General features: G+C 39.9%; 1 long non-coding RNA gene across 1 annotated transcript in view; it reads left to right on the top strand.

Annotated features, from left to right (window-relative positions):
* LOC138744263 (uncharacterized) overlaps nt 1-20,279 on the top strand; it is a 136,974-nt gene that overhangs the window by 83,812 nt on the left and 32,883 nt on the right. The window contains exon 5 of the long non-coding RNA XR_011345414.1: nt 17,975-18,062. This is a non-coding gene — a long non-coding RNA (uncharacterized lncRNA). The remainder of the gene's footprint in view (nt 1-17,974; nt 18,063-20,279) is intronic.

Consider the following 20,279-nt stretch of genomic DNA (forward strand, 5'->3'; position numbering starts at 1 on the left):
ACCCACACAAAACATCTGTCTCTGTAAATGCAGAAAGGCTAAATAGATTAGGAGATCCATGCACACATCACTAAATACAATGAAGTGCAAAAAGAATGAACATTTATTGTCACCTAAGGGCGTCACGGTTAGTGTAGTGGTTACCACAATATTATTAAAGCACCGGTGCCAAGGCTTTGAATATGGCACTGTCTGTAAAGAGTTTGTATGTTCTCCCTGGTGAATCAGTTTCCTTCCAACCTTCAAAACGTATGGGGAGTGCTGATTAATTGGGCTATTTGGGCTCGTGAACCGGAAGGGCCTGCGACCATGCCATGTGTCTAAATTAAAAACAAAAATAAAAGAAATTGGAAATTTAAATTAATTTTGAAGGATAAAGTATAATTTAAGTTTCTTCCACTGATGGAATCCCAGTTAGATTACAACACCAGTGATCTGTACAGTTTTTGTAACTGCAATTTGTAACTGAATCTTGAACATTCTTGTGTTAACATCACCAGGGTTCTCACAGGAATGAAGAAATGAAGGGACAGGGAGTGAAAGGCAACAGACATTTTATTAGAATTGTAGTTGGCTTTTCTTGATTATTTTGCTGTTTCATTTTAAAAAAAACCCAGAGATGCAGTAAAAAGAGTTTTGGGAGTTAAACCAGGCTATTTTCTTCAGTGAAAGTGTGTGATGCGGACATGTCAATGGAAGCAGGTTTAAAAAAAAAAAATCCAATTGATTTTTAATTAGTAATGCTCTGATTATTGAGCTAGCTGAGGTTTAATGCTTTAATGTGACTTGAATTAATTTAGCCAAACATTTTTTTGAATTACTTCGGTCAAATATATTGAAATTCAGAAGAAACGCACACCATACCTCAATTAAATAATTGATCTTAAAGGCATCTCTCAAATCTAAATCTCTCAGATCATTAATTTAACAATTGGTTTTCAATCCCTTTGCCTATGAAGTTTCATGACTGGACCTCTTTGATGGTGGACTCAGTTACTTCACTCCTGGATCTGCAATCTCAGACACATATCTCCCCAGCCCAGGATTGCTAGAGGCAATTCCTTCTTGATCTTTGACCATCTTAAGTCCTGATTAGGCATTGGCTTCTCAACAGTGGGCAGGCAACTTTGCCCCTGTACTGTGCTGCTGGCTGAAATTTACAGCAGATTCCTACATGATATGGAGCAAGCAGCATAACAAACCATGGAAGTATATGTGCTGGGAATTTGTAGCTCTGAGATAAAGATCTCTGAAGAGAGGAGAGGCTGCAGATGTGGGAAATGAGCAAAAATAGACAATTAAGTGGAGGAGCCAGGCAGCAAGTGTGGAGGGAAATGGGCTTTCAACAGTTCAGGTTGAGACCCTTCATCTGGACTGAAAGAGCCAGTATAGAGGTGAGGGGGTGGGGTGATGCTAAAACTTGAAACTGACAGGTGCATTCAGGTGAGGAGTAGGGGAGGAAAGGATGGAGATAACGACAGAGGCTGGGAGATAATATGGATGGATCAAAAAGTATGGAGTCTGATAAAGCACTGGTTAAGAATGCAATCATATAAGGGAGGGAACAGAAAGGGGAGGGGATATACTGGACCCAATGAGAGATGTATGGACGATGGAGTAGGTGGAGGAGGGGCAAGAAACTAAGGAGGGTTGGGGGGGGGGGGTGGGCGGAATGCAGTGTGGAAAGAAGGTTATTGTTGAGAGAACCTGGGTATATCCGAAGAAGAGAAAAAGGGAAAGCAGTAAAACATGAAAGTATGAAAACATAAAACTGCTGGAGAAACTTGGCAGGTCATAGGAGGGACTAAGCCCTTCTTCATTCAGAACCTGTTGACCTTAAATTAGAGAATTCAATGTTCATGTTATTGGGTTATGGACTACCCAGATAAAGATCTCTTCTACAGGAGTAAAGAAATTAAGGAAAAATGAGTTATTCACCCATTTAGAGTCCATTTTGCTATTTAATCAATGCCTTGTACCTGAAATTCACTCTCCCATGAGGCCATGTTAAATTGTAAATTAAATTTTTAAATGTAAATTAAATTTAGACGTACAGAACAGTAACAGGCCCTTCCGGCCCATGAGCCTGTGCCACCCAAACACCCCAATTAACCTACAATCCCCGGTATGTTTTGAAGGGTGGGAGGAACCCGGAGCCCCTGGAGGAAACTTGCGCAGACACAGGGAGAATGTACAAACTCCTTACAGACAGTGCCAGATTCAAATCCTAGCCAGTGGCGCTGAAATAGTGTGGCATTAACTGTGCCTGCTAAACCTGCTGTCTGCAACAACAACAACAACAAGAAATCCCAAAATCTCTTTACATCTTCCTTCCATTAATTTCTACTCTGGTTCCTTTCTCATGCATATTCTATTGAAGGGAAGGCAAATGTTCATTTTTGAAAATAGAACTTCCAAAGATACCTTTGAACTGTTATAAAGATTACTTGAAAGTCAATTATAATTGGGTCTAAATACATAATAGCTAAGTCATTACACTGGTTTCAAATCTTAATGCTACTTAAATGCAAATTGTTTTCTTTTAGTAAAAGCAGTCATATTGAATGTTAATTCCAACTTTAACTATTATAATTACTTGTATGAATGAGTCTATACACAAAAAGAAAAATAATTCCTCCAGGATTGTACATTTGTGACTGATTATCAAATTGAATCTACTCTCATTTTATTTGAGCTGCCATGTGACCGAGACTGGAAGATCACATTGATTCTCTAGTTCAGGGGTGTCAAACTCAAATTCACGGAGGGCCAAAATTAAAAACTTGGACTAAGTCGAGGGCCGAACTAAATATTTATTGAAAATTTTCAACAACATCTGCATGTTTTCCCTTCTTTCAACATATGTAATGTTAAACTTTAGGGTATAACTTTAGGAGGATAATGTTGCAGGTCAGGAGTAGGTAGCTCAAGTTTACCCTTTGCTTGACCTGAGGGAAACCTATTTGGTCCCTGTGGAGATGTAGTCAGCATTCACAGGCTGTGTCCATTTTGGCTTGCATCAGGACTCAGCATTTCCTGCTCACTCCTCAGGCTCTAGGCCTCTATTCACCCTCGACCCACCATCCCTCGACCCACCATCCCTCGACCCACCATCCCTCGACCTGACCAGTCCTTTACCCAACCTCTACTCACCCCTCACTCCACTCGCTCTGCCTCTACCCACCCCATCCTATACACGCCCCTCTACTGCCTCTCCCCTCAACCTGTTCCTCCCTCTACCCGTCTCTCACCCTCTAATCACCCCTCCCCTACTCGCCCTGCCCCTCCCCTTTTACCTCTTCCCTATCCACCCCTCCTTCTACTCATCCCTCCCTCTAACTGCCCCTCACACCACCATAACTTCCCCTGCCCATTACTGCTCACCTACACCCTCTGCCCACCCCTGCTTACCCACCCACTCAGGCCCAGCGCGCTGCCGATCAGCCTTTGTGGACAGCCACCATCTCTCTTCACGTGCAGGGCCGAACCAGCCATTTCTGGGGTCCGCGCGGGTGCAAGCGCTGAAGGCCGTGGCGACCAGGAGAAGTGCGTTCGCGCTGTGGAAGGGCCATCCAGTGCCAGTCGCGCGGGGCTCGCGCTGCCCGGGGGCCGTGCGCAGCCTGCCATGCCCGTCGCGCCGACAGGAAATCACAGGCGCTCGCCCATCCGCCGCACCGCTTGACAGGTGGGAGAAGTGACTGGTTGTGCGGGGAGCCTTCCAACTGGCTTGCCAGCTGATGACATCGACAGACTTCTCGTGTTACAATTTCTCGTGTTACAATGGGGAAGGATGTGCAATGAAGGGGGAGGATGGTGGGGGTGACATTACCAAAAAACAGCATCAGCTCTCGCTGCAGGGCGGGCCACCTCTAATACATTTTTGAAATGATCTTGCGGGCCAAATATAATTATATTTGGCCCGCGGGCCAGAGTTTGACACGTGTGCTCTAGTTTATATAAGGTAATTAATCTTGGTAGTAGGAACATTTAAATAATTTTTTTCCTGAATTTAGATGGATAGAGTTGAGAGCTTTGGGGAACTGAAATCAGCAAAAGATTCTGATCCAGTGGAAATTAAGATTTTTGAAATTTGAAAAATCATTAATCTTGGGACAAGAATCTAGCATGAAATTAATTCTCATGGGTTTGTTTTTTAACATTTTTAATTTAATTGTTTGCATCATTACAGGAAAAAAAATGAATAGAGGTTGAATCAAATATCTATTGCCAACGATACAAAAAAAGTACTTTTATATATTTTTTCCCCATCCCCCCCCACCCAAAAGTAAGAAAAGGGCTTGTTTTGTGGCACCTAAGTGCAGTTTGAATCGGCTGAGAGAGTCGTGGGTGAACCGCTGGCGTCAACCACCCGGGAGGGTTCTGAAAGCTGGGAGAACCACGGGCCAGAAGGTGACAACATTTCCGCCCCACAGGAATATTTAAAACGTGCGCCTGTCTGAACGTGTAAAGTTTTCCAACTGGACACCCCTCGTGTCAGACGACTCCTTACTCTCGCTGCGACACTGTTTGTATAGCACTCCTATTTAAATGATAATTTGGAATAATTTTCTTTACATTGCTCGGGAAAGAAATATGTAATGGTGGTGGATGCTTATTAAGTTGAAAGTTTTTTCTTTCTGCTTAAATTCTATTGGATGATTCAGAAGAAGATTCAGAAAAATTGTCATGAACATGTCACAAAATCCATGGTTTTGCAGCTGCATTACAGTTGCAAATATTGCTATAAATTGCACTTAAAAATAAAGAAATTTGTGAAAAATAAGCGAAAGTAGGTGATCCAGGGCTGAGTGGAGAGCCAGTGTTATTGCATCTGCTGTGGAGCAGTAGGCAGATTGCAGTGGGTCCAGATCTTGGGTGCGAGATGATTCTGGCCATGACCAACTTCTCAGAGCATTTCATCACAGTGGATGTGAGAGCTTCTGGGTGATTGTCAATGAAGCTGTTCACTCTGCTCTTTTTGGGCAGGGTGGGAGGAAACGGAGAATGTACAGATTCCTTTCAGACAGCGTCAGATTCGAACCTGGGTTGGTTGGCACTGTAACAGCATTGCGCTAACTGCTATGCTCACTGTGCCGCCCTTGAACTGAATTCTATCTTATTATGAACACTGTCTCCTCAGGTGTCTTTTACCTTCATCAGGCATTCCTTCCCTTCAGCTGGTTCATTACACAATAACCCAATCCAGTATTGCCATTTCCCTGGTTGGCTCAGCCACAAACTGGTCTAAGAAGCTATCCTGAAGGCATTCGATAAGTTCCTTCACTTTGAATCCAACATCAACCTGGTTTTCCCAATCCACCCGCATTTTGAAATCCCTCATGACCATGGTAACATTGCTCTTTTTATATGCCTTCTCTATCTCCATCTGTAACTTGCACCCCACCTCCTGTCGACTGCTCCCATCAGCGACTTTTTACGCTTGCAGTTTCTTTATTCTACCCACAGGGATTCTATAGCTTCTGATTCAATGTCTCCTCTCTCCAAAGATTGAATTCCATTTTTAACTAGTAAAACCACCCCCGTTCTGCCTACCTTCCTGTCCTTCCAATGCATTGTGTATCCACAGATATTTAGTCCCAGCTCTTTTGCCATCTTTCAGCCTCAAGATCATCAATCTTACTTTTTATACTGCAGGCATTTAAATACAAAACCTACAGTGTTGTATTCATCATTCTTTTCAATTTGTTTCCAAAGTAATCCATTAAATCCTTAATCTTACACTTGGATTTTTTTGTCCTATCGATTGCCTATCCTTCCCCACAAACTCACTACACAGTGTATCTCCTCGTGTATCTTCTGCCCTACTCACTCCCTCTCATTCTAATTCCCATCCCTCCTCCAAACTAGTTTAAATCCTTCCCAACTGCTCTGGCAACCAGCCCACCAGGATATTAGTCCCTCTCCTGTTCAGGTGCAACCTGTCATTTTTGTACAGGTCATATTTTCCCCAGAAGAGATCCCAATGATCCAGGAATCTGAATCCCTACCCCCTCCACCAACTCATTTATCTAGCATAATTTTCTATTCCTGCCCTCACTGGCATGTGGCACCTGCAGCAATCCAGATATCACCATCCTTGAGGCCCTACTTTTTAGCTTCCTTCCTAACTCCCCATATTCCCTCTTCAGGACCTCATCCCTACTCATTGGTTCCAACATGGACCATGATATCTGGCTGCTCACCCTCCCACTTGAGAATGGTGTGGACTTTATCTGAGACATCCCTAACCCTGGCACCTGGGAGGCAACATACCATCCATGAGTCTCAATCTTGTTCACAGAACCTCTTATCTATTCACCTAATTTTCAAATACCTCATCACTACATCCCTCCACTTCTCCCCCTTTTCCTTCTGTGCTGAAGGGCCAGACACTGTGCCAGAGACCCGATCACTACGGCTTGTCACTGGTAGAACATCCCTCTCAATGGTATCCAAAACAGTATACTTATTGTTGAGGGGAACGGCCACAGGGGTGCTCTGTGCTGACTGCCTATTTCCCCCTTCCCTTTCCTAACAGTCACCCTGTCTCTTGCTTGTTGGGTGTGACTGTCTCCTTATAACTTCTGTTTATCACCTCCTCTTCCTCCTGAATGAAACAGAATTCAACAAGCTTCAGCTTCAGTTCCCTGACCCAGGCTGTAAGGAGTTGCAGCTAGATGCCCTTGCAGGTGTAGTCATCAGGGCCACTTGTTTGCCCTAGATTTCCCACCTCCTGCAATTGGAGCATTCCACTGCCCCAGTGGCCATCTCCAATTATATTACAACTCTATTTTAATGATGTGCTTTGAGGAATGGGTGGCTCAAGGAGGAAGCGGATGAATGATGCCAATTATAGAAAATATTCCAAGGAACGGTTGACTGACCATATCTACCCCATCTGATCAGCAGAATTCCTCCAATCATCAACTATGCCTACTTGTGGAATTGCCTTTACATTTTTCAATATGATCATCAAGATTCCAAATTCAAGATTCCTTTATTGCCATTTTATTGTAATATTACACAAAATGTGCTTTAGTCTTCCGTGAGGCAGATAAAGATTCACCATCAGTAGAAATTTCTGGCTGCATCTTACAGACGGAGAAAGGGAAGCAAAAGGGAGTTCCCCCAGAGTCTCTGATTGTCCGTGGATTTGCCTCCAGCGCAGAGCCCCTCACTGGTCCACCGCCGAGGTTGTCGTCTCTGCTTCTCCTCATGAACCAGGAGTAGTCACCCTGTTTTCTCGTGCCCTGCATCATTCCTCTGCTTCCCCTTGAGGCTGCTACTGAACACAGGTGACATCTTGGGCCCAGACCCCACTGTCTCAGGATTTTAAAATAAAAAAAACTTATTGACAACATGTATTGATAATTATATATTGACAATAGTTATTGACAATGTCATACTCTCTCATATTAGTGAAATAATTTATACATTTGAATAAGTGTTATGATGTAGATTCATGTCGTGAACTGTTTGCTGTTTGACTTTATTGTTCTCAATAAATCCTTTTTTTGTGAAGAAATGTGAATGATTTTGAGATCCTTTATGTCAACTAAACATACGTTGGACAACTTTGAGCATTATGCAATATAATTGACTTCACAATTGGGCTAGTGCTTATTTTCTGGAACCTTCTGATAGTTTTTATTTTAAAAAAAAGGTAGCTTTCTGGCAACAAATAGCGAAGGCGTTTGAATAAATTTGCAGCGCAATTTGGGGACGCAAAGTTGGCGTAACGGTTAGCGCAACACCTTTACAGCACCAGCGATCGGGACCAGGATCGGAATCCCGCGCTGCCCGTAAGGAGTTTTTACATTCTTCCTGTGTCTGCGTGGGTTTCCCCCGGGGGCTCCAGTTTCCTCCCACTGTTCAAAGTACACTGGGGGTGTAAATTGGGCGGCATGGACTCGTGGGCCAAAATGGCCTGTTACCATGCTGTATGTCTACATTTTAATTTAAAAATCAATTAAGGAAATCACCAGTGTTGTTTGGAACAAAGAGAGGTATACAATTGTAGAAAAGGCACCATTTAAAACTTTGCAGAGTGCTTTAACATCAAGGTGAGAATGGATTGCCCAGACCATTGTTCTTGAGTTCCAACTTCAATACAAACAAACTAAGATTTTTTTGTGGAACTGAAGAGCGTGTTGAGAGAGTTAAGTAATGAAGGGGAATTCATCTAAAGTGAGTTTAAATTGTATTTTTTTTCTAAGAACCATCAATATTGGTGTTTTAGTACAGATTCTATCACCAATGTGTATATGTATAGATTGTAGTGTAGGATGATTGTGATTGGCTGAGAGCATAGCCACGTCTACTGGCAGGTCTTAAAGGGTTGTTCCGAGCCAGACCAGATCATTCTGGATTGGTCGACCTACATGTGATTCGCTCCATTCTTCTAGTTAATAAAATCCTTGGTTTGGATCATCAAGCCTTTGATTCTTTCGACACGCTCTACAATTGGTTGTATTCCTGAGGAATAAAAATTAATCAATTACTTAGTCACTCTTTAAATGCTTCTCTGCATTGTCTCATGTGTGTGGTTAACAGTGTGTCTCTCACTGAAATCGGTCTGGTTGTAACCCGAAGAATTAAATGCAGATGCTGGAAATCTGAAACAAAGGTGAAAATTCTGGAAATGCTCAGCAGGTCAGGCCACATCGATGAGGAAGAGAAAGAGTCAAGGCTTCCAATTCCCCTCCACCACACAGTGGCTCAAAAAAAAGATGGTGACACTGCTGTACGGCAGCGCTGCCGCGGGTGAAGACTTGCAGGGAGCAGAGACACCGTGCTCCTCTGCACGATCCTACTGGCCAGTCCTACTGCCGATGGCTCCATACTGGATTTAAGTGGCCTGTTAAAGGAGCCGGTGGTGGTTTATTTTAACATTCTGTGACCGTGGACTCTGGGCCCAAGATGGTGGCGCCTGTGTACAACAGCAGCCTCGAGGGGTTGCAGTCTCTGGGGAAGCAGAGGACTGGTGCAGCGCACCAGAAAATGAGGAGACCATTCTCTGTATGAGAAGGAGACTCTTGCCAACTTACTTCAGCTCTCTATATCTCTGCACGATTTACTTTTCCAGTCAATTTAGTATTTTCAGCAAATTTAGATAAATTATACTGGGTCCCCTCTTCCAAATCATAATGAACCTTTGTGGACCCAGCACCAAACTCCCTCAACACTCTGCTCACCACTGATTGCCAACCAGAGAAAAACCTGTTTACCTCCTCTCTCTGCCTTCTATTGGATAGCCAATCCTCTATCCATGCTAATACATTACCTCAACTCATTATCATGGATGTCTTTTATGTGGTATCTTATCAAACACCTCTGGAAATCCAAGTACAGAACATTCAGTTGTTTCCCCTCTATCCAATTCACTCGTTATATCTCCAAGGAACTCCAGTAAAGGGCGACACGGTTAGTGTAACAGTTAGTGCAATGCTGTTACAGCGACTGGGGTTTGAATCCCACGCTGTCTATAAGGAGTTTGTATATTCTCCCTGTGTCTGCGTTGGTTTTTCCTGGGTGCTCCGGTTTCCTCCCACTCTTCAAAATGCATGGGGGGCTGGGGGTGGGTGAGCTTGTAGGTCAATTGGGTGTAATTAGGTAGCATGGGCCAGGAGGGCCTGTGACTGTGACGTATATCTAAAATTAAAAATAGATAAACAAATATATCAAACGTGACCTGTGTTTCCTAAATCCATGCTGCATCTACCTGATGGAACAATTTTTATATCTCACTACTTCTTAATGATCACTTCAAGAATTTCCCATCTTCAGACATTAATCCTACTGGCCCACTGACCTGCCTTTTGCCTCAGTCTTTCTTAAAATATATTGATTTGACATCCTGCTGGGACCAGCTGGGAATTTTGGTAACGTACCATTGAAGCTGCTACCATAACGTCAGCCATTTCTTTCAGTTGTCTGGGATGCATTCCATCAGGCCCAACAGACTTATCTACTTGTAGACCCACTCGTTTCCACAGCACTACCTCTTCAGTGGTAGCGATTGCACTGAAGTCCTCACCATCCATTGCATCCTTAACATCCCTCATTGGTACATTAGATGAGTGTTCCATAGTGAAGACTGACATAAAATAGTTGATCGAGGCCACAGCCATTTCTGCAACACTCAATATTAATTCTCCCTTCACATTTTCCAGGAATTTACACTCACTTTAGCCACCTGTTTTGAGCCCAGTGGACCCCAAAACACAGCAGCAATAGAAATTCACCAAGACAAATGGTTAATTTTAAAAAAGTTGCTTTTAATTTTTTTTTAAATGTGAAAACAGGATCAAACTCTAACTTGTTATTATTAACTTAACCCCCTTCTAATTCTAAACTCACGTGTACGTAATGTGTATATGTTCAGGAAAGTTTGCTTTAATAGTCCAATCATTCACTTCTCACTCCTCCAAGTTCACCGGTATCGCCAATTCTTATACTGTGCACAGAATGTAACATTTATGAATTTTCACCAGGTTCTGGTGCCTAAAGGTAAATGGTTACCGCTCAGGAAGGTTCTTGTTGGTTTCAGAGAGATATTTGTTGCTTGTTGGACACACAAACTGATTTCCTCTCATCAGTCACTTCAGTGTCTTGCCAAAGAAACTTGCCCCATTGTGGGTTTTCTAAATGATAACCTCTTCTTCCAGGTCACCACAGAGTTCCTCTTGTTTCCCTTATTTCAGGAGAAACACTCAAGCCAGCCATTTCCTCCTGTAAGGACTACAAGGGTTTTGAACAGGCTGAACTCGAAACTCACAATCTGTCCTCAAAATGGAGGTTTCTGCTAGCTTGCCATGTTGTAGTCTCAAAAAACTACTGCAGAACTGACTTCTCTCTCTCTCTCTCTCTCTCTCTCTCTCTCAGAGAAAAATCTATTTTCTTTCCTCTCTCTGCTTGTAAAAACCAGAAACCAAGGATCCAAATCCAATCCTTCAAAGATCTTTATCAGCATTGAGCCCAGACTTTTTCCATTTGCACCTGCTTTTGAAATTTTTGCCAAAGCAGTTCCATTGTCTCTGCAAAGTCACGGGGCCTGAATGTCTGGCTTCAGCAAAGCTCTTGCATTTTAATTGAGATGTGAAGAGTAAATATCTGTTTGTGAAGTGACCTACACTAAACCCCCACAATCTGTCTCTTTTAAAAACATATTTGTATATAATATAACCTGTAACACTTTATATAAATTATGAAAACTTTTCCAATTTGTCTCTATATTTCAGGCTTGCTTACTTTCACAATCTATCATTTTTTTAAAAATTGCTTTGTGGCTCTTTGTTGCCTTTTAAAGTTTTTGCCAGTCTTCCAGTTTCCCATTACTCTTGGTGACTTTATATGCATAAGCTTTTAATTTGATGCTTTCTTTCATTTCCTGAGTTATCCAAGACTGCCTGTCTCTACCCCTACTGTCCTTGTTTTTAACTGGAACATATTTCCGAAGAGGACAGTACTGTGAAAAATCTCTGAATTTTTTCCATTGTTCCCCAACTGTCCCACCATACAGCCTGCGTTCCTAGTCAACACCAGCCAATTCCTCCCTCATCCTGTTGTAGACTCTTGTTTAGCCTAAAGAGACTGTAGTTTTAAGTTTATTTGTATGAAATTCAAATACTGTGTTCTATGATCACTCTGAGAGAATCCTGAACTACAAACCATTAATTTTACCTGTGTCATTACACAGGACCACATGTTCATGCTGTTCAAGAAAAATATCACAGAAATTCTACTCAAGACTGCCTTGACTGACTTGATTCATCTCATCTCTGTGCAGCTGCCATTCCATTCTTACATGCATCAGATATTTATAGAACACAGAGCATTACAGCACAATCCAGCTCGTTTTTAAAACATTTTTTTAATTTTCACACTATGAACCATATCAATCAAAATACATACAAACATTTCCCTCTTGAATATACACAGTGTCATTTTCTACCCTTTTTTCCCCCTCCCTTCCCTTCTCCCCTCCAAACCCATTAAACGTTCAACATTTACAATGCAATAACCCCATTAAACAATGTCATCACACAATGAAAATAAACAAGAAAATTGTGTCATCTACTTTTACACACTGGATCAGGTCATTTTGTCTTCTTATCATTTTAGGGAGTGGAGGTCCGAGGCAAGCCCTCTCTGTTGTGTTCCATGTACGGTTCCAAATTTGTTCAAATAATGTGACTTTATTTTTTAAATTATATGTTATTTTTTCCAATGGAATACATTTATTAATTTCCATGTACCATTGCTGTACTCTCAGGCTCTCTTCTGATTTCCAAGTTGACATTATACATTTTTTTGTTATAGCTAAGGCTATCATAATAAATCTTTTTTGCGTTTCATCCAGTTTGAGGCCTAATTCTTTACTTATATTACTTAGAAGGAAGATCTCTGGATTTTTTGGTATGTTGCTTTTTGTGATTTTATTTAATACCCGATTTAGATCTTCCCAAAATTTTTCTACTTTCTCACATGCCCAAATTGCATGTACTGTTGTTCCCATTTCCTTCTTACAGCGAAAACATCTATCTGATAATGTTGGATCCCATTTATTTAACTTTTGGGATGTGATATATAGCCTGTGTAACCAATTATATTGAATCATGCATAACCTCGTGTTTATTATATTTTTCATAGTTCCAGAGCATAACTTTTCCCATATTTTATTTTTTATCTTTATGTTTAAATCTTTTTGGGTTTATAGCTTATTTCATCATTTTCCTTCTCTTGTTCGTTATAAATCTTTTTATTATTATTGTTTCCGTAATCACATATTCAAAGCTGCTTCCTTCTGGTAATCTCAGTCTGCTTCCCAATCTGTCCTTTAAATATACACCTCTTCAGCCCACAGTGTTGTGCCTACCTATGTAAACCTACTCCACAATAATCTAATTTATCCATACCTCTCACATAACCCTCTATTTTTCTTATATCCATGTGCCTGTCTAAGAATCTTTTGAATGTCACTATTGTACCAGCCTCCACCACCACCCCCAACAAAGCATTCCAGGCATCCACCCCTCCCCGAGTAAAAAAAACTTAACTCTGACATCTCCCCCTAATGTTCCTGCACTCACCAAAAACTGATGTCCTCTGGTATTTGCTATTGTTGTCCTGAGAAATTGGTGCTGGCAAAGCCCCTCATAATCTTGAACAGATAGACGTCCATAGATGATCCAACATATTATTTTCCAAAGATACAATGGTTCCATAGCGACACTGTTCTCACTTTATTTTTTACACTTGTTTTGTGTTCTTGTGGTTTTTATTAACCTGTTCTCACGTTTTTTTTTTAACCAGTTCTCGCACTTTTCAATTTATGCTATTTTCGTGTTACGGTGGGAGAGTTGAAACTGAACCCCGTCGTAAATTAGGATCTACTTGCATACCTTCATTCAGTCACCTCTCATCCTTTGACACTCTAAAGAGAAAGGCCCCAGCTCTGCCACACTTGCTTCATGTGATGTGTTCTCCAATCCAGGCAACATCCTGGTAAATCTCCTCTGCACCCTCTCCAAAACCGCTATATGCATCCTGTAATGTGACCAGAACTGAATGCAATAACTCCAGCTGTGGTCTAACCAGAGTTTTTAGAGCTGCAACATTTTGCTAATGCTTTCATAAAAGTTAAAGGGCTCAGGTCTGAAATATTGATTATATATCTCTGCTATATAAAGTACCCTGTTTGACCTGCTGAGTATCTCCAGCATTATGTTTTTACTGTCAATAGCTCTTCCTACTCATAGCAGCACATTCCACATAAGCTAACCGACTGACTTCCCTTCTGATGGCCAGGGTTTTGCAGGGTAATGAAGGACTATAACATGCTATTGATGTTATTATCACATAAAACAGTACAGTTTGACTCAAGGTCCACACTAGGGGATGCTTCTTTTTCATCTATAAGGAAGAAATTGAATATAACATTCTCTCAGCATCTAGCTATTATGAAATAGCACTTCTTGAAGTGACAAATAGCAAGTCGAGGCCAGCACCAGTTGTAAGATGCCTCCTGCAGACTTGAAGCATTATTATTATCTTCATCTAATGTCGACTGAATTCCCTCATTTGATAATATAATGGACCTGGTGCTGTTTATTATCCCCTTTATGAAATACTATTTATCTTTTGCTGAAAAATTTCCATCGATCTCAATCGTTGATGATTATGCATTTTGTTGGAACAATATAGAGAATGAATGGTTTCCTTGAGGGGTTCAGTACATTTAGTTCATTTTGCTAATGTACAGTAAAACCCCTGGTATCTGGCACCTATGGGGACTGGTAGATGCTGGATAAGTGTATTTTCCAGTTGCTTGAGACTCACTCTTACAATACGGAATTAATACACCTACATTAAGAACAGTTTAAAAGACAAAATACTTATACTGTACTTACTCTGAACAGACATGCATGAATGTATAATCCTTAAAGCATTTTACTTTCTTTGAAAACCTTTAACCATTGCTGCATCTGTACATTCCTCCCTCCATGGCACCCCCTGAAAGATGAACAATAAGATTATAGATGATTACCCCCCTCCTCCCCCAAGTTTACAGATAAAGCAGGGATACTAAGCAGGGATAAGGAGATACTTTAAGAGAATCACCCAGCATCAACCAGCTCTTCATCCTGGGAAACTTTATTCAAACAGCTGCTACAAGCAAAGCTTGATCAAAGCTCTCATCATCACCAAAGGCTTATGTGTTACTTCAGAGAACATTTACTTTTACAAGTTTAAACATTTTTTAACCTATTATTTAATTTATATTTATTTTAATTTTTAAAATTTATTTTCCTTTTTTTGCCAGTTGCTTGAGACTGTTGGCTCCTTGAATTCTGGATACCAAGGATTTTACTGTATTCATATTTTCCCTGTCTCTGCTCTCATTGGCAGTTGATACCTAATTGGTTTTCTTTTTGCTTTACTGAACCGAAACTTGCTTTGTTTGTTAGAGTAGATGTCACTCAACATATCTTGAGAAGGAGGGTAGTTGAAACTCTTTCTTGAGCCTTTGAGTCAGGGTGTCAGACCACATGGACAGAGAACCTTCCGCCCTCCAAGTCCTTGCTGCCCATCCAACTCCATTCATACTAACCCCCATTTCATTCACTTTGCATTCTTCAAGTATTGGCAACCAATATCTTAAAGGATCCCTGGTCACAATCTTTACTCGATGCTGCTGTCAGGTAGAAGGTACACAGACCTGAAGTCCAGCACCTCTAGATCCTACAACTGAGCCAAAAGCTATCAGGCCCTAACCTACTCCAGAATCACCAAAAGATCTGTCTACACTACTGAAACACCCTTTCTTTTTGCACAAACTGCAACTGTTATCATTTGTTCATTTTTTCTATTTAATATTTTATTATTTTTCTGATCTTTTTGTATTATGGTCATTTAATTTATACTATTGTAGTTGAAGTATCTTGCGTACCTGTGTGAATTGTGGTACATCGGTAATGATAATATTGACAATAAATTCTCATACTCATTTTCATGTTCAGCACCCTCCCCTCCCAGATTCTACCACACATCTATACATGACCTCAATTTTTAATCTCTAGGTGGAAATTGGATCACCTGACGGAAACCCACAGGGAGAATGTGCAAACTCCACACAAGCAGTACTCAAGGTCAGATCCCTGGCACTGCAAAGCAACAACTCCTCTAGCTGTGTCACAAGGCAGCCCTCTTCAAACATTTGAACGATATTAAAAAAGGCACCTGCCTTTAAGTATAAATGTCAAATACAATACAAAGTCTGTTGATCTCATGGGCCATAATTCAATTAAATGATCAATGTGTTCGTCCATGTAATGAAACCTATTGAGAATACATGGATTTGTAAGGGAGAATGGTTTGTCTTTATACACCATATATTGTTACCTCTCAATGTCCTCAAAGGACTTCAGAGCCAATGAAAGACTTTGGCCATGTGGTTCTTGCTGAAATGTAGGAAATATTGAGGAACATAGATGAAAATGACATTGCCACTGAGTGATTTTTGATTTGTACAGCAAAGAAAAAGTGGGATGCAATTGGCAAAATACTATTGACTTTTGTGACTAACTAGAGGTAGAGTTTGATAAGCATTTTGCTTATACTAACGATGGCTGAATTTTAAGCAGTCAATCACTGAGACAGTTCTATAGAGGAATAATTTCCACCTGACAGAGCAAGATCACTGAGCAATGGAAATGGGCCAGGCAAGTGAAACTGAACGTCTACAGAAGTATTTAAACTTGGCTTTTGAGTTGGAAGATTGCTCTTGTTTTGTTAATGCAGTGAAAATCGAAAAATGCGGATACCATAAACCCGGACCCTCCGAGAATTTGGACCTCTCGAAAACGCTCGTCCTTTGTGTACGTGCATGCGTGTGTACGCGCCACGATACACAGCGGCAACAAACAGCCATGCAAAAGTCACAGAAATGAAAGAAAAAGTGTTTATATTTTTTGTACTTTGTATTTTATAGGAAAAAATGTTTCGTTAATAAGGTATCAAAATGTAGCTATTTATTCTCCTTGAACTTGAATTTTAAAAGTATTGCCTGAAAACCCAGAAAATCTGAAATTCTGGACCGACCCAATCCCTGAGCAGTCTGGATTTCAGGACTTCTGTTGTATAACCCTGTTTCAGCACTGGAGGGCATTGCAGAATGGAACTTGCCTGCACTTATTTCTAGCTTCTCTTTTTTTGATGGGGATCCTCTTCAGAATGAAAACCTGTTGGTGTGGTGATTAGACACTATCGCTGGGTCAGCTGATTTGCATGTAATTTCCTTTTTTGAATACTTTATTTATAAGTTTTAAAAACACAATAACAGCTACATTAAATTTAATTCTAAATTATTTCAAAAGTAATTATACATGTAGTATATATCATCCCCCATCCCATCTCCCATTCCCCCCATCTGTATAGGAAAAGAAAGAAAAGACAGAATGCCAAGAAAATAAAACATTCATACAATAAAGTCTATTGGGGGTTACTGAGAAGTGAGGTCTTCAGAAAGCCAATCATACATGCAAACCAAAATTTTGTAAATATGGGCTCCATATTTTCCAGAAGACACAATATATTATCTCACAGATTATAAGTAATTTTCTCTAAAGGTATACAACTGCAAAGTTCTGCATGCCATCTTTCCATGCCTAAGTAGATTTCTGACTTCCATGATATTGCTATACTTTTCCTAGAAACAGCTAAAACAATTAACACAAATTCAATTTGATAAATATTTAATTTTAATTTTGGCCTTATAGCCTTAATATTACTCAATAAAAATAACATTGGGCCCTGTGGGAATTTGACCCTGTAATTCATTCCAGAAAATTACCTACGCCTAACCAAAATTGTCTAACTTTAGGACGTTGCCAAATTGAATGAAAAAAAAGTTACAAACTCAGATTAACATTTAAAACATAAATCTGACATGGGCAGGACTTAATCTATTTAATTTTTGTGGCATCAAATAGATATAAAAAAATTATATTGTACTAACCCATATCTTACATTTATTAGTTTAGTCATATTTTTACATTAACTCCATCCAATCCTTTTCACTTATTTGTGTATTTAAATCGATTTCTCATCTAAATCTAGATTTATGCACCCCAATTTTGGGGGCCTTAGTTTGAAGTAAATTATATATTACTGAAGTAAATTTATTTACAGTAGCATTACAAATCAGTAATTCTAATTCACTTTGATTATTGTAACATCAAAGTAGGACCTATTTTACCAGATAAAGGTTTAACTTGATAATAACAAAATAAAGTATTACTAGGTATATTTCTTTCAATTGTTATAAATCTCCCATCATCAAAACAATCTTCAATCCTCTTAATACCCTTCTATCTCCAAACCTTCATGAATTGGTTATCCATTTAAAAAGGAATAAGCCTATTGTGACAGAGGCATTTTCCTGGATATTAATCCTTTGTAATTTTTTTTATAGGAGTCAGAAAATGATGAGGGGACTTGTCCACCACATCCAAGATGACAATGGGAGAAATTATTCACAATTTAACAAGGGTAAAGAGCAGGTGATTAATTGGATTTTAAAAAATTGTAATGATAACATTTACTTTTACAATTATAAACTTTTAATGAAATTTTATTTATTTATCCATCTATCTATTTATTTTTCTCTTTTTTTTGCTAGTTCTTTGAATTCTGGGTCAAGGGTTTGACTGAACCATGATACATATAGAGTTGAACAGCACAGAAAAGGCCACCTCTGTGTTGTTCCCATTTGCTTGCATTTGGCCCTTATCCCTCTTAACCAGAAAAAGCACAAGAGGTGGGGACAATTATAATGTTTAAAAAGCCCTTTAGGCAGATACATGGATAGGAAAGGTTTAAAGGGATATGGGCCAAACTCAGGCTGATTGGAATACCTCAGGTTGGGAACCTGGTTAGCATGGACAACTTGGGTTTGTTTGTTTTGTAAAATTCTATGATTCTCTCCATTCCTTTATTAAACCTAGATAAAAATTACTATTTAGATTGAAAATACAGAGTAGGGATAAGGGGTTAATTTTCATGTTGACAACCTATAGTTCTTTCCATGCCTGGGAGATAGAGTTCAGACTAATGCTTCCATTTGTGTTGATGGTACAAAGATAGGTCTGTAAGGGATATAAACCTATTAAGCGAGTGAGAAAATGTTGATAGATGGAGTATAGCAAGAGGAAAAGTGAGGTCATCATTTTACTGGGAAGAAGAGAGAAACAAAACATTATTTAAATGTAGGTTTTCAGAACTAATACCTGTGGTACTCACAAGTCACCAAATGTCACTCACTTGAGCAGAATAAACCTATGCTCTCCGGAGTTTAGAAGTATAAGCAATGATCTCATTGACTTAAGGAGGCTTAGCAGAGCACATACAATGAGGAAGTCTTTCATTGCATTGCTTTCTTGAACAAGAGGTGTAGTCTCAGGATTATAGGTGACTGACTTGGATCTGAAGTGAAGAACAATTTCTTCTCTAAACGTTGCTAATCTTCTGAATTCCTAAACCCATGGTCTGTCAAATCTGAGCCATTAAATATATATAGTACAAAGCTGAGATATTTCATAAATAGTAGAAGAATGAAGGTTTATGGGGATTAAACAGGAAAGATGATACTTCGATTGGATCAGCCAAGGTCCCATTAAATGGTGCAGTGGACTTGAGGAAAATGCACGCTACACCTGCTTCTACTTTTGTAAAAGGTTCTGATGCTTGAGTTTGCTTTGTGTATAGGATATTCTAAAAGTTTCCTTTGTCTGAAGCAATGTCTAATTTATTTTCTGTACCAAGGTTATTCAACATTTTATTACAATTTTGTTGAGCAGCAGTAATCCAGTTGTATCAGTGATTTGCTAGTCACATTTCATCCTGTCGTGTCTCTGCTGTTCAGATTTAATTTTCCAGTTAGTTTTTTCCCTTTGGAAGCTTTGTTTAATAAGGTGGAAACTGAAGCCTTTGTCTCGCAGCTGCAGTGATTAGATATATCAAAATTGCGAATCTCATATTTCCCAAACCATTTGTATACAAAGATAAAAAATCTATTCTTTCTGTGGCTGGGCAGAACCAAGACATGAAATAATTTGGAAACATCCGGCGAGATTAAATCATTTAATACAATAATTTCCATTTTGCACTGGGCACAGTCTGAAAGATAAAAAGCATGCAGAATGAAGATTGAAAATTTAGCTAAATGATGCACCAGCAACAACCTGTTTTGGTTCCTTCCGCCCCTAAAACTAAGGTTACAAAACCTCAGGAGTTGTGAACCTGGCGATTGTGCAAGTTCAAAGAATGAGTTTCAAGTCATTGTCAATCCATTCACCAAAGTGTCTGAGAGGATGGTCCTTGCACTCAGCCACTGCAAGGCAACAATCATCCACCCACCTGTATTCTGCCAACCTGTACACCATGGGCACTGATGATAAAGGATCATGGTGAGATCCTGCAAAATCTCCAGGGCTGCACCTCAGCTTCTGATAACAAAATCAATCACTATCTGTTGTAATTGGATCATGGATTTCCTCACCTCCAGACTACAATCAGTGAGGATTGGTAAGAACATCTCCTCCACAATCTCCATCAATTCTGGAGCACCAGTATTCTTAGCCCCCTGTTCTACTCAATTTACACTTACGACTGTGTAGCTCAGTACGATAATAACATTATCTACAAATTTGCCGATGATACCACTTTAGTGACTTGTATAAAGAAAGGTGATCAGTCAGCGTACAAGACAGAGATTGAAA

This window comes from Narcine bancroftii, chromosome 10 (genome assembly GCF_036971445.1).
Source record: "Narcine bancroftii isolate sNarBan1 chromosome 10, sNarBan1.hap1, whole genome shotgun sequence".
Lineage (NCBI taxonomy): Eukaryota > Metazoa > Chordata > Chondrichthyes > Torpediniformes > Narcinidae > Narcine > Narcine bancroftii.